General features: G+C 39.2%; 1 protein-coding gene across 6 annotated transcripts in view; it reads left to right on the top strand.

Moving 5' to 3' along the window:
• The first annotated feature begins 567 nt into the window (after positions 1–567).
• The window catches only part of camkk1a (calcium/calmodulin-dependent protein kinase kinase 1, alpha a), a 72354-nt gene continuing 65858 nt past the window's right edge, over positions 568–7063 (top strand). For all 6 annotated transcript variants that reach the window (XM_069184203.1, XM_069184202.1, XM_069184201.1 and 3 more), the window contains exon 1: positions 568–954. The gene's annotated coding sequence lies outside the window, so the exon portion shown is untranslated. The remainder of the gene's footprint in view (positions 955–7063) is intronic.

Here is a 7063-nt window from a genome sequence, read left to right as displayed (position 1 = left end):
CTGATAACCTTTCAGGTTAACTCATTTACCCTCAATTGATTTACACTACTAAACACCAAAAGCACGAAAAATGATTTTATTAATCTCCAATAGAAAAGGCACGGGAGACGTTCTGAATCCGTGCATTTAAGGACGACACAAACGATGGAAAATAAATATTGTGAGTTTAAAATTGCATTCGAAGTGCAGTATCGTACTGGAAACATTAAAGGGTCTGAAATGCACACAACAGAGTACATAGGAAAAAAAATCATCAAATAAACTGTATGTACAGTATAAGAACATACTGTAGGTGTTTTCGTGTAAAATGTGTTATATACATTTGTTAAAAAATCAGTACATCGCTGGCAATTTACATAATTCTTTTTTTAACAACCAGAAACGTGTGCGTAAATATTTATGTGCAGTGTATGAAAAACAGGAAAACAGGAGTAAAAAAGAAATACCAAGAATAAGGACGTAATCACAAAACATTTCGGAGTTTAGGACCCAGAGTGAATGCCAGAAAAAAACACAGGCTTGCCAAACCATAGAAGTTGGCAGTTCCGTTCCGATATCACTGCGCGGTGTCTGTTGTTGTTCACATACTGTATCCTTTCGCGCCGATGTGAGCGGTACTATTTATTTTTCGAGCAGTTTGTTTGCTGCAGAAACTGAAAGTACAAACACACGGGAGCAGAATCGTCTGTGCATCGCGGAAGAGGGGGCAGAAGAGTGACAAGGAGCCCAATAACCCAGCTGAATTCAACACGGGATGAGGCGCTAGCGGTGAATTAAAGCGCACAGGATGGCTTCAGAGAGAAATATCCTAGCTGGTTAAGGGCTCCCTGTACATAAGTTACAGCAGGGTAGTAGAGACGATGCATGTGTGTACTGTAAGTAGCAGCGAACTACAGTATTTCTGCCCGGAGAACTGATCAAAGAATACTGCCGCATTCCGGACAGGATACACAGGTGAGCCGAAACTTTTTAAAGGCAGTGTTGTAGTCTTGCAGGAGAAAAACTGCGCTTATAAAAGTGTCGTTTTATTTAGGCTACTTGCGATGTGCAGCACTGTAAATGCAGTGGTCCTGTATCTGCCTGCCTGGCTGCCTGCCGCGATTTCCATTGATACTCGCTCGTCCCTGCAGCTGTGCGCTCAGCGATACACCTGTGTGCCGCTCTTAAGTTTTAACAGGTGTTTATGTACATCGTTTTGCTCACAAATATGTCAAAAGTTTCCGATGCTTTCATCTTTTTTTTTTCTTGCACTTCTTTGTAGGCAAAACCTTTGCTTTATGTATTCTGTATAGGTAACATGTTTGAATTACAACCTGTATTGCATGTGCAGAATGGACATACAGTATGTGACATGGGGAGGGTCTTGTTTTTGCAATTACCAATACTGTGATATGTGATATATTTGCGGTATACATTCTGAAAGCGATATTGCAGCTATTGCCGATGCTAATAAAGCCATTGTCATAGGATGTATTAGTATTGCAGGAAGGTAGTGACTGCTTAATTAATCTGTGCTGACATTACAGTTCCTCAAAACCTTTAAACTGAAACCATTACATTTATTTCATTACTGGAATAAACGTATCGTTGCGGTATCACTTTGATTTGCAAGAAAGCTACACAGCGCAATGGTTAGTTGATGGTGATACTGTACATCTCAATCGATAAGACCCGTTTACTACCGAGCTACAACACTAAGTAATGATATTTAATGTACTGTACTCTTCGCAGAAGCCGGTTCCTTTTTTAAAGAATTAAGGTTGATACTCTTCGACTGTGTTTGATAAAAAAAAAACGTGTACAATACAATACCGATTGCATTACATTGGCTGATTCATGTAAGGTTATACAGTAAGTTGCGTGAGCTACTGAGAATCCCACATACTGAAGCAATGAAAACACAAGCAGTATTTCTTACCTGTACTGAGATCCCTTTTTAGTAAATCCCAACACGAGTCAGTGAGATTGAAAAGCTAATGGGAATTGGTCTCTTCAGGTCTGGAAACATATACATGAAAAAACGTCTTTAATTTAAGATGATACAAAATCTGATTTCAGATTTCAGATGCTATTGTTTCCTATAGATATGTAGGAATATTTTTAATTTCTATTAATGTTTTCTTTAGTGATTTCTCTATTGAAAATTGAATCGTGCAGACATCGAGCGTTCACAGTAAAGGCAGTAGGATTTAATTTCAGATTTGTGGCTTGACTGGAGCTGGTTTAATGAGGTATTATCTTGTTTGACAGAACAGACACAAACATTGTCTTCCATCACTCCAAATTCCTGAACGATTTGCTTTGTTTAAAGTCCAGGAGGAAGATAAAGCTATAGGTCATGTTCATTCCAGATGTGCTGCGTTTCTTTGTTTTATATGTCTTTACCTGAAGCCAGGTATATACAGTTAAAGTTCAAGTTCAATTCTATTGCACCCAGAATCTCCTTGATAAGATGGCTGTTGAGCTGAACTATTGCAAGGTTCAAATACACCAAATCTTCTGCAGCTTCAACACTGAACTGTTCATTTCCATTCATGGTAGCTAGTCCCCTCTCCGTTGGGTGGATGAGTCAATGACAGCCGCTTAGCTGGGGACGAATCTGTATAAGAAATTGAGCCCCAGAGTCGTTCACGGGGCGATGTGTTGGACTGATTGCACGCGCCGAGCAACACTCGTTCTGGTCGATACCCCGAGCTCTCCAAAGATCCAGGTGCTGGAAGAGCTGGGCGTGTCACGGCTCTATGAATATGTGTCTGCGGTTCTTCAAGACGGTGCTTCTACCAGAAAGCGATTGAGAAAGTGCTTTTAAAAGCAGATACCGTTTGCTTCGGTGGGACACCAACAAAGTTGCTCCAGATCCCAGCCAGTGGCAACGTGACGGAGTTCTTAGTGTCTGTGGTGGAGGGTAAGCATGCAGGAGCAGAATCCTTGTTTTGTGCCACTGGTGGTTACCGGCAGAGAAAGGAAAATCCTCCGTTCATCGGCAAGCCATCATCACACGCTGCAGTTGTTGCCTGTAGGAGAACGAACATTTCCGGATGGAGATCTACCCTTGGAAGTGCGAAATTTCTGAGGAGCAGTGTTTGCCTGTGGCAAAACTGTTCTTTTTTTTATATACCACTTCTTGCTGTTGCAGTGGGAAGGAGTCAGCACTTTGATATAAAACCAACTCATGAATGGAAGGTTCTAAGTTAATCACACTACTGAGAATTCAACAGGCTGTAACAATGAAGACGGAAACCCATATTTATTACCTATACTAAGATACGTTTCATAGGAAAACCAAACACAAGACACTTGGGTTGAAAAGCCAATGGGAATCAGTCTCCCAGATATGTATAGATGTATTTTTGATTGATATTAAAAATGTTCTTTTATTGAGCAAGGTACTTTCCTGGTCTAATAATACTTTTTGTGTAGGGGAACTGTTGTGTTTTTTTCCTGCCTTTAATGTAGAAAATTCCGACAGTATAACAGGTGTCCTCTTTGAGTAGTTTTTTAATGGGCCTCTATGCTTCTCTGCTGGGCCTGGGTACACTCTCCTATACCTCATTGATGGCTGGATAGACCTGATTTGCTGCTGGCCTGAATTTCATAGAAAACGTCCTACTTCCTATTTTTTGCACCCACTTGGCCTGTCTGACTTCACTTCTGAAGGGTTGTCCTCTCTCTCGGTCAGAATTCTATGGTCAACATTCAAGCCTCTATTGATTTTTGTTTGCACTGTTGAATATTTATGTTGGGTCCCTTCAGCAGGATGCTGGGATTGTGTGTGAAGGGAGGGGGTGACACAAAACAAGTGAACTGGATCGTTCTCAGTGTCCTTCATTCACACCAGACCTCTGTCCTTCCATGGTTAGAAAGCTGTGCATTCCAGGGAAGGCCTGTGGAACACACTTTCGAGAAACTTAAATAGAAATAGACAAATCCACTTTCTTTCACTGCCTCTGATGTCAGACATACCTTGGCTCAATGGCCTGTTTCCCGTCTGAATCGTGATAAAATCTATAATTAAGGTTTTATCTTGAAATCTATGTGGGAGAATTTACTCGGAATTTGACTATTACCCAATACTTCTGAAATCCGTGATGAAATCGGATGGCTTCAGACCACTGAGGCAACATTTAGCTACACGAGGGTTGTATCCCTAAGCACATTCATTGTATTAGACCTGTCAAATTAAAAAGCATTTGTAATTTATTGGAGTTAAATTAGTAAGGAACAAGAAAAGCATCCTTGTACTATAACAAACGTTACATTTCTTTAAAAAGGCATGGTAGTTCATCCCTTGATTCTTAAGAAACCCCTTTTATCTTTGAATATATTCACTCACTATAACACCTAGGAGGCAGGAAACTACTGATATTCTCCAAAGATAAAGCATTGTTATCTTCCGCTGAACTGTGAAAGACCCTGTTTGCATCACCTCAGTTAATCTGTATGGAAATTAGCAATTGATTGTAAGTGTCTTGGGCTTTGGGGTTTCTTGTTTTCTATGTAAAAGTGGGATTGAACCAGGAATGTACCTAAAGCTGTATGTCTGAAATGTTCGGTGTGCATTTTCATTTCATTATTGCACAAATTCATTGAGACCCCATTTTTAAAAGATGCAGTCACAGGGGGTTGTTTAAATAGGTTGTGACAAAGCAGCAGTTTGAGGAGTGGTTAGGGCTCTAGACCCCTGACTGGAGGGTTGTGGGTTCAAATCTTCGGTAGGATACTGATATTGTGTGCTTGATCTAGGCACTTCAGTCAGATAGCTCTAATACATTTCTTCTCAGATAACATATCTGAAAAATAAAGGACTAAGACCAAAATCTGGATCCATGGTTATTGTGTTTTGTGCTGTTTTATAGAAAAAAGCAAAACTAATCCTATTCATTGCAAAAGAGATGAGAAAATCCTATTTCAATTTGAGGTCCATTTTTTTCTTTAGTCATTGAAAAGTGCAGGTTGATTATTTTTGAAGATCCTAATATTATTTAATATCCCCCCAAACTAAAATAATATAATACCATAAATATTTAAAACAAGTATGAGAAGTGTGTCATAGAAACAACCTGGCTTTCCTTAGATGTCTCCCATCCCCATACAGACTAGGCACGGATTCGCATTTTTTCCTTTCTTGTGTGCATGATAATGTCAGGTGAGAAGCTGGTAACACTGCTGTAAAACGTTTGCTACCATCTATTATAAAAAATGTAGCTGCAATACTTTTTTGGGTAAGGCTTACTGAGCTCTGTGGTCATTAGTGCTGTCATGAATGTTTGCTTGCTGGAGTATGATAAAAAAATTGGAATTCATAATTTATATGTACAGACATTTATCTGCTTTCTATTCTTGTTCCTAATGATCACATACCCAAAATCATTCCAGATAACCCATTTCTTTCATTGTAGTTCAGCACTATTTGTTCAGACAACAATAAAGTTACGAAATAGCAGGAAGGATGTACGGAGGATTATGCAAATGTGTGTTCTTTTTTTTTCCTCTGGCACAGTAATAAATTAGGTCCAGACAAGCAAATATTCATTAACAATAAATAACAGCCCTATACGATAAGTACACTATGACACATGTGTAATCAGTGCTTTCCAGAGTCCTATTTCCAACAGACCAAAAAGAGAAACACTGCATCTTAATACAGCTCAGAACTAAATAGCCCTTTTTAAACAGGTTGGTGCCCACAAGGGAATGAGAATCAATTTCCCTACTCTAACAATGCATCACTAGCACAGGAGAGAACAATTTTAGCCCGAGGGTTCCACCATATAGGAAATCGGAATCTCCTAAAATAAAGAAGACAGCAAGCACTTTTACAATAATCCTCAAATTACTGAGCCAGAATCTGGTCTCCAAAACTGATCAGATAATGGCTTTAATGGATTTGGAGGAAAGGTAGATGATGGATGTTGATGTTCCTTCTTCTTTGGTCATCTCCCTCTTGTCTCTATGTGTCTGTCTTCTCTCAATTTGTGCTGTAGTCACTTTCAATAGAAACTGGCTACATTTGCCCTAGAAAAGGCCAGTCACCTTTGAATCTATCTTCTTTATTATTCAGGTCATAGCATTAAGAACATAAGAATGGTTACAAATATGAAGGAGTCATCTGGCACATCTGTCCCATTTGCTAGCTAAACAAAGTAATGTTTTTGAAAGTGAGACAAAGCAGATTGCATATCAAACCAAAAGACAATGGAATCATCTGTATTGCTCAGTGTAATACACTGCTTCTTTGCAGTGTGCTTGGGTATATAATGCATTATGTATTTATTGTAATCTTTGGACTAAAGTGTTAGTAAATGCCTCTGGTAAATAAATGAAAACAATTATATACTTTAAAACATCTCAGGGGCAATAATCAGATATATATTCATGAAAAACTGTAATTATAAAGGTTTATTTTCTTTGCAATAAAAAAACAGTGCAATAATTCAGTTCATGTCATTATTTTAAAGTGATCTTCATACATCCCTCAGAAGGGGTTGAAAGAATCACTCCCTTAGCTAATAAGGCTAGCAATGTTATAAAGCAAGGCCAGTTTTCAACCAGCATATCCACATTGTTCGGGATGTCCTATGCAGTACGTTGAGTCTCTATGACAGGCAGTTTGCTGCCTCAAGCTTATTGTAAATATCAGAGGTTGACTTTACAGCCAAGCCTTGACAAAGTCATAAAGAATGTTTTTATTATTAATTTCCAAGAAGACGAAGGCAGCACAGTCCTAATAAGGACACCTCAGGGGCCAGTTTCTGATGCATCCAGTGTTAAGAAGGGCAATTCTGCACAGGGGAACTTCACAAAAATGATCAGCAAATTATCTCTGTAACATCCATGGCCAAGGGTCTTGCTGTACTGCAGTGTAGTGCCTTGCGTTACATGACATCTTCTGGAACAATCTTTGCAATCTCTGTAGCCCTTCCATCTAGTGTGGTTGAGTGTTCTTAATGAATTAAAAGTACAAGAGTTGCTTGGAGTGTTCTCCACTGCTGACGTGTTAACCTCAAAAACAGGACAGGTAACAGGTGCAGAAGCTTAGGAGTCATATGACAGTTCTGTAGTT

Source organism: Lepisosteus oculatus, chromosome 26 (assembly GCF_040954835.1).
Source record: "Lepisosteus oculatus isolate fLepOcu1 chromosome 26, fLepOcu1.hap2, whole genome shotgun sequence".
NCBI lineage: Eukaryota > Metazoa > Chordata > Actinopteri > Semionotiformes > Lepisosteidae > Lepisosteus > Lepisosteus oculatus.
Note: the sequence above shows the minus strand (reverse complement) of the source record. Positions and strands in the feature narration are given on the sequence as shown.